We start from the raw sequence: 17,216 nt of genomic DNA on the forward strand, positions 1-17,216 counted from the left end.
GGTCATTATGGCTGAACAGTGGTCCACAAGAACTTTAAACATAGTCTTTGCACATTTATGCTTTCCAGGAAAGAGTTGCCTTCCCCCAACTAAGTTTTCTGAGTTAATGCCGTTCTCCAGGGAAGCCTATGGGGAAACAAGATTTCTTATTTAATGATGTGCCATCAGCTCACTTAGTGCCGATTTTACATCACCCAACAGAGGTTTGGACACAATATTCTCTTACTTTTGTGTATTTTCCTGTGGATGGTTCCTTGGAATAATGATGTTAACACCTCCAGGAGAGTTGACACTCAAGCCTAAAGTGGGGATTATCATGATTGAAAGCATCATGATTATGCAAATCTAATCAAACTTTTCTTTTTGGCAAAATTTGTTACCATCTTTTTTAATTCATTCCATGCCTTATTCCTACCACCACCTGAATACAGTAGGCTGGTAAAGTCACTGCAGTCTTCTCAAAAAGTGACATTGAGACAGGGTGCAGAGGCTAGGGGATTTTTAAAGAGACAGTTACGAGATGGGGCAGATTCTGCTGAGGTGCCCATCAGTCTGGTTCTTTGGCCTTGCTAGTGGCATGCCTCTGTACCCTGTGGTTTCCTGCACTTGCCTTCTGTGGAGAGGCACCACGTTCTTTGGATCTTCTCCAGACCTTACAATCCCAAATGGAAATTATGGAACATTTTGAGGTCTTAGAGCCAAGAAGTGACCTGGGAGTGCTTTGGCCTCTCCTTCATCCCCAACGTCATCCTCAGTAGGCAGTGATACTCTTGGTGAAAAATGGCACCAACGACATGGACAAATACACACCATTTGCTTACACTGATGTAATGCATCTTTAGAAAATTCTGCCTCTCCTATCGATCTGTGTCATATGGTGTAAATAAAATTATCGTGCTTGCTGGGCAAACACAGCTTCAAGACAATTGTTTGCCAGCCAGCATCCTGCCACCAGGCAGGCCCCTCCTGTGTACAAATTCTGGATCTGCTTAAAGAAGTGGCTTTTAATCGACTTTTGGATTATGGATCCCTGTGAGACTCTGAAAAGCTGTGGATCCTCTGTAAGAAAAACATGCACAGATGCCCACATCTGTCACACAGTTTCACGGGCTTTGCTTTAACCCTGACACAGATTAAAGTAAAACAAAATAAAACAGCAAAATCCTTCTCAACAGGCCCAGACACTCTTGAGAAAAGAAAACCAAGGCCCAGAGAAGTCAGTAGTTCATTGTGTGACAGAACTGGGGCAAGAATTTAAGTTAGTAATTATTACCTTCTCCATATTTTAGGGACTTGTTTTTTTAGTGACGCGTAGCCAGGGGTTATATTCAAAATATTGACCACAAACAACTGCCTGTGAACACAGCTGGTTTGATGAATCCATGATTCTCTCTGTCACCTGGGGGTTTTGTTGCTCCGAGATGGAAAGAGGCCCGGGAACCAGCGAAAGACTTAAGCACCAGGGGGAATTTCTAAGTAAGACAGCAGGCTGATGGGGGCATGCAGGGCCATGACCTGCCCGGGGCAGCAGCTTTGTTCCCTGACCACAGAAGGAGCAGGCATCCAACACTGAATGTGAATGAGGCCACAGCTTGACCACCAACAACTGTGAGCTCAGGGATGATTCCCTGAGTAATGTGCAGTTTGAGATTTACTGGGAGACAGAGCAACTGATTCTGGTTTCCTGGGCAAGTGTTTCATATCAGGCAACTGAGTGCGGTGTGGTTAAACCATAGCCCCCACACGGTCCTGTGCAGTATCATCAACTGCGACTCAGTGATGTGGACAGCGCTGCCCAGGCTGGTTGTATGGTTTGCATAATCTCTTTCTTTGCGAGATGCTTCTCCTCCACCCCAAGCAAGATTTCTCATCCTCTTCCCTAGGGTCAGTGGAACCTTAACCCTGTAATGGGACACAGAACTCACCTAATACAAACCCCTCCCTGCTCCCCGACCCTGCTATACTCTTGCCTCCCACTTTATAGTTATGGAAACAAAGTCTCTGGGAGGAAAAGCCATGAAACGTTCAGATTTAGTGCTGAAACTCCGTTGTACTGCCCCCTGCCCACTGTCATTCACATTACTTGCTCACTGGGCCTTTAAAACAAAATTGCATCTTCATAGAAATTTTTTCTTTGGCAACTTCCTGAAATATATTCTCTTCTATCATCCTGTGTATCTATCTTCTGGCAAAACATATTATCAAAAGTCTCAAGTCAGAGCAGATTCCATGGGACAGTACTCTTGCAGGGAAGTCAAAACTGCCTACTGCAAACAAATCTAAAGAGTTTTCCCGAATCTGTTGTGGGCAAGTTTGTTTGGGGTTGTGCATGGGATCTCATCTCAGAGGACCATTCCACGGCCAGAGCCACGATCTGTCCTGTGATACGTGCCGCTCTGTGGGATCCCAAAGCATTTTTGGTAGCTTTTCATTGCCCTAACCTTTCCAAACTGGCAAAGGAAACATTTCCTGCCCCTTACTGTTTCTCAAAGCAAATATTAGCTTGCAGTATTTTACTCTCTTAGCCTCCAAAGAAATCTACTATTGAAACGTTGGAAATGGGGATAAATGAGCCCATCCTCCAATCTGTTTACTGCAATTCCCTTAATTGCTAAATTACCCCATGCTGTTTGGCTTTCTATGATATTTTTGGGCTTCAGTTGAGCTCTGGAATAGGTAAGGTTCTCTGGGTTGTGTCAACAGGATTATCACAAATCCTCTTTCTAATAGCTCTGCGTGCATTGGCATACATCAAAGTACTAGCTTCAGCTGCCAGATTCTCCGTATTCATGAATATCTGCATATAAAAAACAAGGGGTTTTATTTGCATATGGATTAAAAGAGGATGTGGGTTTTCCTGTCGTTTCTGTTCCCTAGAGTAGAGGTATAAATGTGCAACGTTTTTCCTTGCACTTTCATTGTTACTTAGGTTGTGAAGTATACTTTCTTTCTTTAATTCCTTTTTTTCCTGATTATGAAAATAGTATGTGCTTGTGAAAGTTGGAAAATGCCAAGTAATAAGAACAAAGACATCTTCCACAACCTTACCTCCCAGCTGCGTTTCGATGTGCTTACGTTACTACACAGTATTCCCCCCAGAAGTCTTCAGCAGACTGTATATACAGCTTTATCCTTTTCTTTAAATTTAACAATATTTATATCTCACAACATCTTCAGATGTTTTTAAGATGGTATTTGGATACCACTTTAAGGGCTGCATAGTTTTCCATCATATGGGTGTGCCATAGTTATCTAGGGGTTCTCTAGAATGCTTCCTTTTATTATTTTTACTGCTGTAGATAATACTTCGTTGATGATTTTTGTGCATTAAGTGTTGAGTATTTACCTTCAAATACTTTTTTCAGAAATGGTATGATTTTGGAGGGTTCTTTTTTAAGGTTCTCGATAAAAATGACTGGCTTTCCTTGTAAAATAGTGTCCCTAGCACACTACGAGAATGTTTATTACATCCAACTTCAACAGCTCTGATATATAAATAAGTAAGATATGTACATATCCCCTCATATCCTGCAGACAAGAGTGGTTTCCCATTGTTGTGTAGAACTTAGGTGTCTTTGATTACAAGTGAGATCAAACTTGTTCCCTATGGTTGTCAACCTGTATTTCTGCTTCTGTGAACTTTCTCCTCTAATAATTTCATGGGTGGTAGTTTAGGACAGAAGCTCAGCGCCACGAGAACACCAGTGTGTGAGGTTTTTCTGTACAAAACAGTACTACAAAGCCACAAGTACCTTTCTTCCTATCAGATGGACTCTGCCAATCCTCCTTAGACATGCATGAGCTGGGAGCATTTCCTTGTATTTAAGCTGATATAAATTTTTCTGCCTAGAACCGTGGGGAGCCAGTCTTAAATGAACCCCTACAGAAATGCCAAATGTTGCTTACGGCAGTGGGGGTCTCATTTGGGATGACCGAAATAATGTTCTGTCATTAGCCTGGGGGTCATGCCAAGAGGTGGGCAATCACTGGAGATGAGGTCCGGCACAGTGGAGGTGGTCCTGAGCAGTTTCTACTCAACAGATGCCTCTAATGAGACATCTGTGCCTGAGGGTTCCGTTTAATTGGTATCTTCCTCCTCCTTCTCTGCTCCTGTCGTCAGGCAAACCAATTTGGGACATTTAAATGGTGCCTTCTCTGAAGTCTTCTTCTTAGTGTTATCTTCAGGAAATAAAGGCTCCATCTTGCAGGGCTTAGGTAACTGGAATTATTTGACACTTGGCATTTCCCAGCTTCATGGGATGGAATCCAAGAGAGACAAGGGAGAGCATTGCTGATCATCCCATGGCCACTGTCACCTCAGTGGAACAGTGAGTGCTCCTCCCAGTTGGGGGCGTGTGTTCTTGGTTGATTGAATTCAGTCATTTTGCAGATAACTAGAACAGCAAAATGATTCAATGTTAAAATCTAGAGAGTCGATGTGATCATTTCATCATCTCACTGCCTTCCGACTTATCCTGAGCGAATAATGAATGTGCCTCTTTTGTTGTATTCATGCTGCCATTTGCTTTCTGTGTGGTCTTCAGCAAACCAAGGTCTGAGAGGAGAAGTAACTCACCCAACTCAAAAGAGAAGTGGGACTACCGGGAATCTACATTTCTTTGCAATGCATTTTCGTGTACTCCTAGACTCTATGACCCACCCTCAGAAGGAGACATCCTTTGAGTCGTTTTTTCATCTCGAGGTCTCATCTGCTTACAGTTTGTCGCCTTGTCCCCTTCTGACCTAGGACATTGCATATCTGAGATGGATGACTGGGTCACGGGTAATATCTGTGACTTGGGAGTGTTTTCCTCTTCATGAATCCAACAAGCCTGTGCAGCTCCCCGGTTTTCTTTATTAGTTCCACATGCTAACCATTGTGCTAGCCCAGCCAGATCAGTCACTGTCTCTTTTTGACCCCAACCCACAGCTGTATATTTTGGGGCTCTATAGAGATTCCATCTGATTCTAGTTTAGATTGATGCCCCACATAAAAAGAAGTTGAGATGGAATTTACCAGCAGGAAGTCCTGGGAACAGGAGCCCCATAAAGAACTCAAACCACGGGGGCAGGTCAAAACCAAAAAGAAAAAATGAATCCATGTGTACTTACAGCTAGAAGTCACCACGTGTGCGAGTGGTTTCTTATGGGATAGAGGGTAGATTAAAGCAAACAGCACAACTGAAAAACAAATACTAAAAAACAAAAACCCCCACATCATCCTTTTAAGTGTGGGATGAATTTGGAAGCAACATTCGTTCATTCATTTAACAAATGCTTGTTGAGTATCGTCATCTGCCAGCCGGCAATTGTGCCAGACTAAGAATAGAGGCAAGATGGTGGCATGTGTTCTGTTTGGGCTTGGCCCAGGAGGCACAGATGTAAGAGAGGAGCTAAAAGAACAGGATAAGCCAAAGAGATACCTGGTGGTTTGATGGGACAGAGAGGGCAAATCCCAGGTAGAAGGAATATATGTTAGCTTCCTACTGTGTCACAAACTGCTGCCACAAATTACCACAAACTTAGTGTTTTGAAATAACATAAATTTATTGTCTTACAACTGGGAAGTCAAAAGTGCTAAGATGGGTCAGGAGGGCTGCATTCCTTCTGGATGCTCTAGGAAAGAATCAGTTTCTTTGCTTTTCCTAGCTGTTGGAGGCCGCCCGCGTTCCTTGGTAAGTGGCCCACCCTCCATCTTCAAAGGCAGCAGCTTCGAATCTTCCAGTCTCTCTCTGTGTCCCTCTGCTTCCCTTATGATGTTGCTTTCTGTTTTATAAGGACCCTTGTAATTTAAAATACAAAACAGATGGGGTTACCTGGGTGGCTTAGTCGGTTGAGCATCCAACTTTGGCCCAGGTCACAATCTCGCGTTTCATGAGTTCAAGCCCCCCGTAGGGCTCTGTGCTGACATCTCAGAGCCTGGATCCTGTTTCGGATTCTATGTCTCCCTCTCTCTCTCTGCCCCTCCCCCGCTCATGCTCTGTCTCTCTCTCTCTCTCTGTCAAAAATAAATAAACATTAAAAAAAATTTTAAAGTACAAAACAGATGAACGTCAGAGAAAAGAAGCAAAAATAATATAAAAACAAGGAGGGGGACAAAACATAAAAGACTCTTAAATACAGAGAACAAATTGAGGGTTGCTGGAGGGGTTGTGGGTAGGGGGATGGGCCAAATGGGTAAGGGGCATTAGGGGGGGACACTTGTTGGGATGAGCACTGGGTGTTATACATAGGAGATGAATCAGTGAAATCTACTCCTGAAATCATTATAGCACTATATGCTAACTGACCTGGATGTAAATTAAAAAACATAAGTAAATTTTAAAAATTAAAAATTAAAATAAATTAAAAAAAATAAAAGGTGACTACATTGAATTGAACTGGATCATCCAAGATAATCTCTCATCTCAGGATCCTTAACTTGATCACGTCTTATAAGTCCCTTTTGTCATGTAAAGAACATATTCACAGGTTCTGCGGATTAGGGTGTAGTCTTTAAGGGCCATCATTCAGCCTCCCATAATATAATAGCAAGGAAATGGGATATTTTGAGACATGAAAGATGATTTTTTCCAAATGCCTACGTATACACATTCACATTTACACAAGTACATGTGTTGATATCTTCTTGATAATTTTTTTAAATTAACAGACTATTTTTAAAACACTTTTGGGTTTACAAAATTTGAGTGAAAAATACAGAGTTCCCACGTACTCTGTGATACCCCTTCCCTCTGATTAACATATACATATTAACATATTAACATATGCATTAGTGTGGTATGTTTGTTACAATTAATGAGCCAATATTGATATTATTAACTAAGGTCCATAATTTGCATTAGGATTCATTCTGTTGGACATGCTGTGGGACTTTCACAGGTGTATAATGACGTGCACACGCCATTACAGTATCATTCACAATAGTTTTATTGCTATAAGAATCCCCCATATTTTACTCATAGCGATCATTTAAAGTTTTCCTTTTCTGTGAGTTTTAGGAAAACTTTGGACCCTTTTGCACTAATGAATGTGTGACTTCCCCTAAACACTATAGCCTAGTGTTCTCAGGTGTGCTATAACTTGTCATGACCCCAGATGAGATTAGTTTATAGTAGAAGCTTTTGCACTGGAGACAGTGGTATGCCAGAATCAATCCATCATGACCTGTGAGACTCCATTGTATGCATCTCTTTCTAACTCTGAATTCAGCGAGGTCGTGTTGATAGTTTGAAATCAACCATGGTAGAAGTATTTACACCGTGAACATCAGCAAATTCTACAAATTGGATCCCCTTCCCTCCACTGGCCTCAACCCCCCACCCCCAAGAAAGCCAGTTATTAAACACTGACCAGCACACGACTGCCTATAGTTCTCCCATTGCCCTTTTATCATGGCTGTGAAATGGCAAAACTTCTTGCCTCTTTACTCTTGTCCCGCACCTAACCCCCATCCCAGATTTGGAATGAGAATATACATCTAAAACGCATCTATTCTTATGCTGTGTAATCCATTTTGCAACTAAAAGCCGGTGTGAACTTTTGTCACATCATGTCATTCTCTCACTTAAAACTTTCCAAAGGCTTCTCGTGGGATTTAGGATAGAATCCTGACTCCATATCATGACCAAGTCCCTTTTTATTCCACTAGTCCCCTCTTACGTCTTTCTCCCTCTCACTTACCAGGTTCCAGTTATTCTGGTCTGCCTTCTATCCTTGGAACATGCCAAGGCTGCCTACCTACGGCACCTTCGCACACGATTGCCCCTGCTAGGAGCGATGGTTGATTCCCCATCATTTACTTCTCAGCTCTTGGACGTCTTCCTGTGGCATTCCTTTTTATTTTTATACCCTGTGTTATTTCTTTATAGTACAATATTTGTCACCACCTGAATGGATCTTGTTTATTGATTGGGTTACTTGTTTATAATCTATCTCTCCTCAGTTAGAACATAAGATCCATGAAGGTAGGCACCCGTCTACTTTATTTACTTTTAGGCACCATGGGTGTGCTGATGTACAACCACTGTGGATGCTTTATAAATATTTGCCCAGTGAACACATATTTATCCAACAGAGCAGTATCAGCCTTGTCTCTGTCCTCAGAGAGCTTACAATCAATCCACTGGTGCCCTTGAAGCCAGGCTGCCAGCCAGATTAGAGCAATGGCGTGTTCTGGGACACAATCTGCAGGGACAAACTCCACGTTATGAACCAAGAATTAATTACAATACCAAAGCAATCCAGTGCATTTATGTAAATTAATTGAGTTTAACTTAATTTCCAACTAGACTGTAGTCCCTTTCTTCCCCCTTTGGGGATTTTCCACTTCATAAGGTAAAACAGAAAAATTGTTCAGCTTTCCATCAAGAAGTGTGTTAGAAACCAGGGCTGATTCTGCAACTACTGATGTCACAGTGGGGAGGGAAAGGAGGACAATAACTTTTCTGAACCAGTATCTAGTCCGACTCTGTTGCCTTTTTCCAAATGTCTTTCTTGGTGATGCCGAAGAAGCCTACTTGCTTTCATCAGCTAGAAAGGGGAGCTGCTCAGCCAGAAGGTGGAACCGCTGGCAGCTGTTTCCCAGAAAAACCATCCTACATTCCCTACGTCTAAAACTTCCACTGAAACTTATAGGACTGAACTTTGAAAAGAGTGAAATGTCGTTAGAAATCTTTGCACCATCTTTATTCCTGAGTTGCTGCTGGTCTCTGGCACTCCAGTCTCAGATGCACAGGGAAACCTGCCCTTGTCCTGAATCCATGATGCCTTTTCCATCAGACTGCAGATCCCCATAAAATGTGCAAAGAGGTTGACTCTTGCTGCATTGACTCCTCTCGAGAAAGTGAAGGTTGCCCCAGCCCCCTCTCAAGCTGTCACTGAGAACAGTACTGGAGGGTGGATTTGCCAAATGTCTGTCAGAGCCAATGCTGGGGGCAGTGTCAGCAGGGAGCCTGAGTTACCTTTGGTGACATGATCTTTTCTCCTCCCTGTACCCTTCGACTGTTCTGAACCAATGACACAGATCTCAAGTTCCAGGGGACAGGTAAGTTACTCACCAGCTGATTCTTCCAGTAATTGGTGAGAATGAGCAAGACCTCTCTTTTATGGGCCTTCCTAAACCCACTATGGAAATAGGGGGTGGGTGTATGAAGTTTGCTTCAAGGAAGTCTTACTCAGGGAGTTGTTTGTCATGAGCGACACTGGCATTTAAGTTCCTCTCCTTTATTACCATAAAATACCTCCTCAGCATAGACCTGTTTCTCTCACTGGCAAACTTGTCAAAATGGCTCTCATGAAAAGGAAACAAAGAATGGGAGAGCCCACTGATTAGAAACTTTGAAATAAGTGCTCCAACTTTGGATATTCATATTTATGATTTATGCTACTGTCTGCAATAAAAAGCAATAATGGAAAATAATAATGAAACAGAGGTTTATAGATATTTCTACACTTGCATCAGAAATCCATCCTGCCCCCATGATTCCAAGTTGAGGATGGCAACCCTTTAATACATGGGTTTCACTTCCTCTGCCACAGCAGACATTGCTGAACGATTACCGCATTCTTTCTTGTTGAGCTGAAATGCAACAGAAGAATCCTTTTGGGTATGGTGTTTTTAGCAGCCACTATAATTCATCAGAAATGTTATGCAAGGGGCACCGGGATGGCTCAGTCAGTTGAGCGTCCGACTTTGGCTCAGGTCATGATCTCACAGTTCGTGAGTTCAAGCCCCGCATCAGGCTTGCTACTGTCAGAGTGGAGCCTGCTTTGGATCCTCTGTCCCCCTTTCTCTCTGCCCCTCCTCTGCTCATGCTCTGTCTCTCAAAAACAAACAAAAATTTTTTTAAAAAAGAGAGAAACGTTATGCAAAATGGCACCCATTTGCCAGCCCTGTTCTAAGTTAATAAGATCTACTGTATGTGTGTGAATGCAGGTACCACTTGGAATGTCCTCAGCTGAAATACTCTCATGTTTTCAATTTCCATTTCAGATGCATCTTTTTGGGAAAACCGTTTTCTGCCCAAAGGAAATCAGCTTTCCTGTTTTCTGTTGTTATCAATATTGCTGTTTGGGTTCCCTTGAGTGTGGATTAAATGGCAGCTGAGAAATCTTGTTGGGACCACCTCTTCCCATTGCCTTTCAAAGTCAAGTCTTGACAAGAAATGAGTTCTTCCCAAAGATAAGTACATTGGAGGTTGGGTCTGGTGGTAGCTTCCTAATGAATTTGTGGTGCACAGATCTGTCCTTGAGCTATTTTCTGTAATGTTCTCACTGCAGTGTCCCATGACTGATCTTATTTCAGAGAATTGTATGAGTTTTGCAGCAAATTACAAGGAAGGCCTGGTTCCTAAAATCAGCTGAAGGCCAATTAAGGTTTCTTGGGGCGCTTTCCTTCAGCTGCAATGTCATCATAAATGACTCTCCAGTGCAGTGGAGGGCTGACATTTTGTAAGCTAATACTATATTTTGGGAGTGATTAAAATCTCCATCTCAGTCACCTGCCTGACCAACTGCCAGTGGCCACAAAACAAAAAGATTACAGTCAATTCATATCCATTAGGAAAATGACGTGAAACACTATTGGTTTAGGCTCAGTGGGGCTTAATCTGATTTCAGGAAGAAAGAAGAGGTGTGCAATTAAAGGAGAGAGGAAAGGCAGAAAAGAAAATCAAATGAGAATTTCCCCCCAAAACCCAAGGACTTTTTGGTTTGTTCATTTCCATAAGGATTTATTAAGTACCTGTTGAGTTCTTCCCACTATGATAGACCCTGAAAGGGAGGAAGGAGAAAACACTAGCAATGCCTGTCCTCAGAATTTGCAGTGAAGTAGGGGGGAAATACTACACACTGAGGAGGTGGCCAGAGAATTAGCAGATTCATGTTAGTAGGAATTTAAAAATATTCTTTAGGTGCCTGGCACAGTTGGAAAAGGAAAAGAAGATAAGTGAGAAGGGATAGTTGACATCTACATGCTTACTGTGTACTTCACATTAAGTTTTACACATATTAACTCACCTTTACAACAACCCTACATACCATTATTATTCCTGCTTTATGGATGAGGAAACTGAGGCCCACAGAAGTGAAGAAACTTGCCTGAGATCACACAGTCCGCAAGAGGAAGAGCTGGGGTTTGCATACAGCTAGTCTGGTCCTAGAATCTGAGGTTTTACCATTATTCTATGTGGCCTCCCAAGGTGATGGGGTATTCCTGACCCATGAGGATTTTCATTCTCCATGGGGAGATTAGGTCTCGGTGTGGGGATAATTAAGCTACAGGTAGAGGGTGTAACAGTGGAGGCAGGGAATAGAGTGATTGATGACTTCAGAAAGGTGGGTGTGCTAACTGAACTCTGGACATGGATGTGTATATGTTGGGGGAAGCTCTGCACAGAGGGATAGAGAAGGTTCTAACCCAGGAAAAGAGCACGAGCAGAGGAGACTTAAAGAATGGCTACAATTTGCAGTTACTTGTTTGTAGTTGTCTAAGAAGAGAAATCATTAAATCAAAGGGTGCCTTCTTACAAGGACAAGGGTTTATAGCACTGGGGACAAGAGCAAAGATGTGGAATCTGACAGACTAAGTTTAAAGTTCGATTGTGTCCCATGCTCCTCAAGTGACCTTGAGAGAGTTACCTAGCCTTTATCGGCAAATGCAAGATGGGAAGAACGGCTATAGAAGAATTGGGAAAGTCTCTCATCTTGTAACGGAGCTCATTTATTTACTTCTTCAAAAATATTCATTAGGAACCAATTACCTGCCATGTGCTGTGCTAGATGTTGGGACAATGAACAAGGCAAACATGAGTGTTGCTCTCTTAGAGCTTGTATTCTAACTGGGGAGGCAACACAATAAACAAGCAGTAATCAACAAGTAATCTTAGGATATGAGAGGGATTTTGAAGAAAACATAGGGTTGGGGCCAAGTAGAATTAATGGCTTTTACTGTGCCAAGGACAGTGTTTGTCAGGTAGGAGGCAATCAAAACACAGGAGCTTTCATTTTACATTTATTAATAGCTCCATCTTGAAATTCAACATGTAAGAGGAAGCCAAGGTATCAGATACTCTTTGCTGCCTACCAGGAGGGCATTTCTCCTTTCACCTTGCTTACAGACCCCTCTTTAATCCAAGATTCATCTTATGCCCACAGGCAAGGTGTTGGGGTTACAGGAAGCTCAGGATGGATGTCTACATCTCCAAGGAACTATCACTTTCTACCAAAATGTGAGAAGAAACTCTGGAATGCAATGTCATGAGGATGGGAACTGTTGTGTATTCACTGCTTTCCCCCCAGTGCCCAGGACAGTTCCCAGCACAGAATAGGGGCTCAACAAATGTCTGTGGAATTATTAAACAGGTCAATTGAAATAAACATGGGTATATTTTAGAATCACACAAGCATGGCATAAAATTTTAAAAATCCAAACAGGTAAACATATTGGGAGTGCGACTTTATATTTTCTACCACTAGTGACATTTGCTGCAAATGTTTAAAGAGCTGCCTCTTAGGAATATCCCACTTGACTTTAATTTGAGCCTTATCACATATCATTAAGACCTTTTCTTAGTACTCTTTCCCGGAACACATTTCTATGCAGACAGCCCTTGTTCTCCAGGTCAGCAGTAGCTCTGAACAAGAGGGAATACCCCAGCATTTGCTTCTGAACTCCTTTTTCATGAGCCAAATCAGCATCCTCAGTCCAAGATAACTAGAAGGAAATGGGATCTTGAATGGCCCAGTTGGGTGGCCTTTGCTCGTGCTATTTCTCTCAGCCTAATCTTGTTTCCTCTTGCTGAGAGCATCCCTCTCCATCCTGCAAAGCTTGCCTAAAAGCCCATTCAGCTTTCCCCACTTCTCTAGGCTCCAGTGAGTGGACTCTCATATCTCATAATCTGCATAGTATATTATCTTATCTATCAAAGGAATTAAAACATCAAATAGCAGCACAGGACAAAGCCAGGTAGAGCCCACATCCTGTTTCTCCAACAGGATGTGCATTCTATGAGGCAGAGGCCACGCTTTCTGCCTCTTTGTATTTTGTGTTGTAATATCTCTGGGTTAAGTCCTGGTGATGTTCTTAATGCTTTTGGAGACTTCGTATAGAAGACTAGAAACTCTTCTATAAGGTTACTGTAAATTTTGAAGAGAGAAAAAGTGTGAAGAGTCTCCACAATATCGAGTACCGGTTTCACATTCCAAAGTTCCCCTACTGTTAGTAGTACATGGCAAGTACTCCATCCTTATTAGAAGATTTATTGAATGATCCACTCTCTGATAGCTGAGAACATATTCAATCTTCTTGCCTTATCTAGATGGCAGTGCTCCTGCTGCATTTGAAACGTGGGCTTCCTCAGACTCTGCTCTGAAATTGCAATGGAGGAGAAACCAGTGGTTTCAAGGAACAGAAATGCAGGGGAAGCTGGGCCAGCCTCAGCTCTACAAGGGTGGTCACCAGCTCTGGGACTGACAAGGGCCATAGTACAAGACGGAGACGAAGTGCCGAGTTCCCAGAGGCTGTTGGTGGTGGCGAGGCCTGTGCCATGAGCGGTGTCTTCTGGAAGGTGAGATTACCAGAGCCCAGGCACTCTAGGGGCTCTTGGAGAGTCACACAGTGAAGAAGTCTGATAATCACCAGCCCTCTGGAGGGAAGTGGCTGATCCACAGAAGCCTGTTCCTCTACTTTGGTCATTGTTACGGGTCTCACTATAAAAGCACTGAAGTAAGGATCAGTCAGGAGGCTCATGGTCATTATGATTCCACTGTCTGCTGAGACACAAACCAAACCACTCAGATACAAACAGCCAAAAGGTCATGACTCTGCTCACCTCTCTGGTCTGAGTCCTGGGCCAGTGGTGACCCCCAAGGAGTTGCCCATGCCAAAGTCTCTTACCACACTGAGTCTACCCAGAGGACCAGGGCTGTAAATGCACTGTAGGTGATGCTGGATGATTCTTTAGAGGCCATTGGTGCTATCTCCTCGTTGTACAGATGGGGAAACTGAAGCCATGTAGGGGGAGAAGGGAATTGGACAAATCACATGACCCACTGATGTTAAATTTGGACTTGATTCTCCATCGTATTCTCCTTCCAACACTAAATGTAGTTAGAAGCCTGCTTCTGCTCAGAAGATGGAAAATGGCCTCTGACAATAAAAGCTGATTTTTAACAACCAACCCAAGAAAAATAGAATGCTTCAGCAAGTCTTTGGCCTGGATCCAGAGAGATCTTAGACTGTGAAGGGATGGATGGATTAACTCTTACCACCCTCCCATCCTGAGCTCTTTGAGCTTTTGTTTTGTTTTGTTTTGTTTGCTTGTTTTTTGTTTTTGTCACCTATGGGGTTTGCAAATCCACAAATTTGATTGTCTCCTGTCATGTGGTTGTCACAGGAGCATGGGCCAGCAAGAGGTTCACATGATGGTTTAATCAATACTGCAAATAACGATAATAATATATGATAGTTAGCACATGTGCTTACTGTACCAGATGCCCTTCTAAGTCCTTTGCATGCGTCAACTCATTTAAACCTCACAACTCTTATCAAATCAGTTTACAAATGAGGAAATTGAGGCATAGGAAGGCTAAGTAACTAGCCCAGGATCACCTAGTTTGTAAGTGGTACAAGTGAGATTTGAGGATAGTAAGTCTGACTCTGGAACCATGATGCCTTACTGTCCTGGTTGCAGTGAATGGCACTTTAAAACGGGGATGTACTGTAATTTTTTTAAAAAAATCATTGATTACAAATTCTGTCTCCCTGTCCTCAGGGGCTAGCAGTGGAATGGACCCTGAAAGGTAGTGCCTTCCCTCCCCCACCTTCTCCCACAGTGCTGTGGGCATTAAACCCTATCTCCCCTGCCGCCCCCTCTCCTCTCCCTGCCAGGTAGTTGCCTGCTTCGGCACCTTCAGAGGCTCTCCTGCAGAGGCACCAGAGGTCACTGATGGATTGACCTTTTATATTCCCTTGGGGCAAAATGTACAGCTTCTTGGTCCTTCAGTGAAAAATAGCCATTTGAACTCTCTCAACTCTATGAATCTCATGAACTGGGTCTCCAGAAGCCACTTGCATGACAGGAAACAAATAAAACAGTCCCCACCCCTCCCGCCACACACACACACGCACACACACACATGCACGCGTGTGCACACACACACACACATACACACCAGTGCTCCACTCTGCCAATGGAACATTCGTGTTGCCTCTGAATTATGTGCTTTTGATTAATTTCTAAGGAAAAAAGATCAGCTTTGCCAGAGCCTATGTTGTGTTTTCTCTAAATCAGGGCAAATAACATTACTTCTGCAAATGTTGCCATTAGAATAGATTTATATTTACCTAGAGAGGCCGCTCCTGAGAGAGATGCAGTGAGAAGTTTATGCTACAGACAGAATGATCTTCTCTGCTGAAATGCGATTTGCTGCAGAGGGCTGTTTGGGGTTTGGATAAATGAGAAAGATAAACACGATGACTGCTGGTGGTATTCAGTAACACGATTACCCCTGGAGAATAGATCTCTCTCCCTCTTTCTGTGTCTCTCATCACTCATCATCTCTGCAAAAATTTTCTGAAATAGAGGATTGAGCTGGTAAGGCCATGACATATGCTCACGTCCACACCCACATCTCTGCCCATGCCCTTGGTCACATGTGCACACACATGCACAGGTGTGCCCAGGCACCTTCACACAGTGGCTTTTGGACTTCAGCTTGGGCAGAGGAACACTTTTTTTGTCACAGTCATCTTTCCTCTACCACCAGGTGGAGCATATTGGGTCCTCGAGAAACTACCAATATATTGGCAGGAAGCAATTTGTCCCACAAGATAAAGCTGTGAGATTCAGACGAAGCAATAACAAATTTAGCTCTAGAAGCTTGAGGTGCTCAAAGTTTCACTCTCATGGTTTCAGGCTATGGAATAAAATTCTTCCGTGAGTGTAATTGGCTTTGCATTGCTCCTGTGTATTTTGCAACTCAGTCAGAACTGGAAAGTGGACCCAGGAGTTCTAGATTCAGGCTCTGTCCTCTGTCTTACCAGTGTGGAGCTCTCATGCATGTCCTAGGCTGTTCCGGGTCTCCAAAGAGGAGCCAGATATAGTCCCTGCCTCAAGGAGCATCAAAGCATGACCCCAAAGAAGCTGAATGTAGGCTCAGAAAGTAAGAGGTACCGAATGAGAGGTGCAGGGAAGCTGCCCTAAGGGAAGCATCACCTCCGGCTGGAGAAGGAAGGAGGAGTACTGGTCTAGCCTTTGAGTTGCTCACAGAGGATATGGAAACTTAGGACAGACGATGATGGAGGAGGGAAGGCATTTCTGGCAGAAGAAACAGCATATTTAAAGGGAGACAGAGGACAGCGGGGGTGTGTACGTAGGGGATAATGGACAGGCACTCTAGGGCTCAGGGTACATGTGTGGATGTAGAAGAGAGGAACGTGGGTGGACAATGAAATGACTTTTCTGTGTTGCCTTTCCTGTCTTCAGCCACTTCGCTTCAGCTGGTGGAGTCACCCCCAGATTGATCAGAAGCCCCCTTTCCAGGTGGCAATCACTCTTGCCAACTAAGGATCATAAGGGCTCTGTGCTCAGGACAAGGCACCAAAATGGAGGATGCCCAGGAGAGGAAACATGTCTTCTACCTACCTCCCTGTTGCCTTTGCTGAAACTCTTCCTATCTCCATCTGTTTAAATCATACTCATCCTCCAAGATGCAACTCAAATGCAAATTTCACAGCAAATTCTTCCTTAATGTTCCCAGCCAGAAGCAATTATTCCTCCTCCTGAGCCTTGAAATCCTGTGTTCCTCTGGGATGTTGATGGGATTCTCCTGTAAACAGTGGAAACCCCCAGATGCTTAACTGTGCCCTAGCGCCCAAGTTCAGTATGATCTCTGTGTGTCTATTCCTGTAAAAAGTTCTTATTATGGATCTTAAGTCAACTGCTGAACTGGGGCTTAATAAAGCATAAAATGTGCAAAACTGAGAAGATTAAAGGGTCAAACACTGTAGCTCTGATCTTTGAGTCAGCTCATTGGAAATGTGGCCAGCAGGGTGAGTATGACAGCTTTGTTCCCACTCTTCTGATCGGGGTCTGGGAAGGGACCCATTTCTCCTCAATCCCCAGGCCCTCCTGGATGGCTGGCATCTATACAGCGCCATCTGGATTCTTCCAACTGGCTCAAAACCTAACTATCTTCCCTTTCCACAAACATGG

At 43.3% G+C, this 17,216-nt stretch overlaps 1 long non-coding RNA gene across 3 annotated transcripts in view; it reads left to right on the forward strand.

Moving 5' to 3' along the window:
* The window catches only part of LOC109272901 (uncharacterized), a 73,687-nt gene that overhangs the window by 32,606 nt on the left and 23,865 nt on the right, over positions 1-17,216 (forward strand). Inside the window, exons 3-4 of one of the 3 annotated variants that reach the window (XR_002082656.2) lie at positions 9,995-12,435; positions 13,320-13,568. This is a non-coding gene — a long non-coding RNA (uncharacterized LOC109272901). Of the gene's footprint in view, positions 1-9,994; positions 12,436-13,319; positions 13,696-17,216 lie in introns of those variants that run through there. The other 2 variants (XR_008424924.1, XR_002082657.2) reach the window with 2 other exon arrangements.

The sequence above is a fragment of the Panthera pardus genome, unplaced genomic scaffold (genome assembly GCF_024362965.1).
Source record: "Panthera pardus isolate Hobbes unplaced genomic scaffold, ASM2436296v1 HiC_scaffold_22, whole genome shotgun sequence".
In the NCBI taxonomy this organism is placed as follows: domain Eukaryota; kingdom Metazoa; phylum Chordata; class Mammalia; order Carnivora; family Felidae; genus Panthera; species Panthera pardus.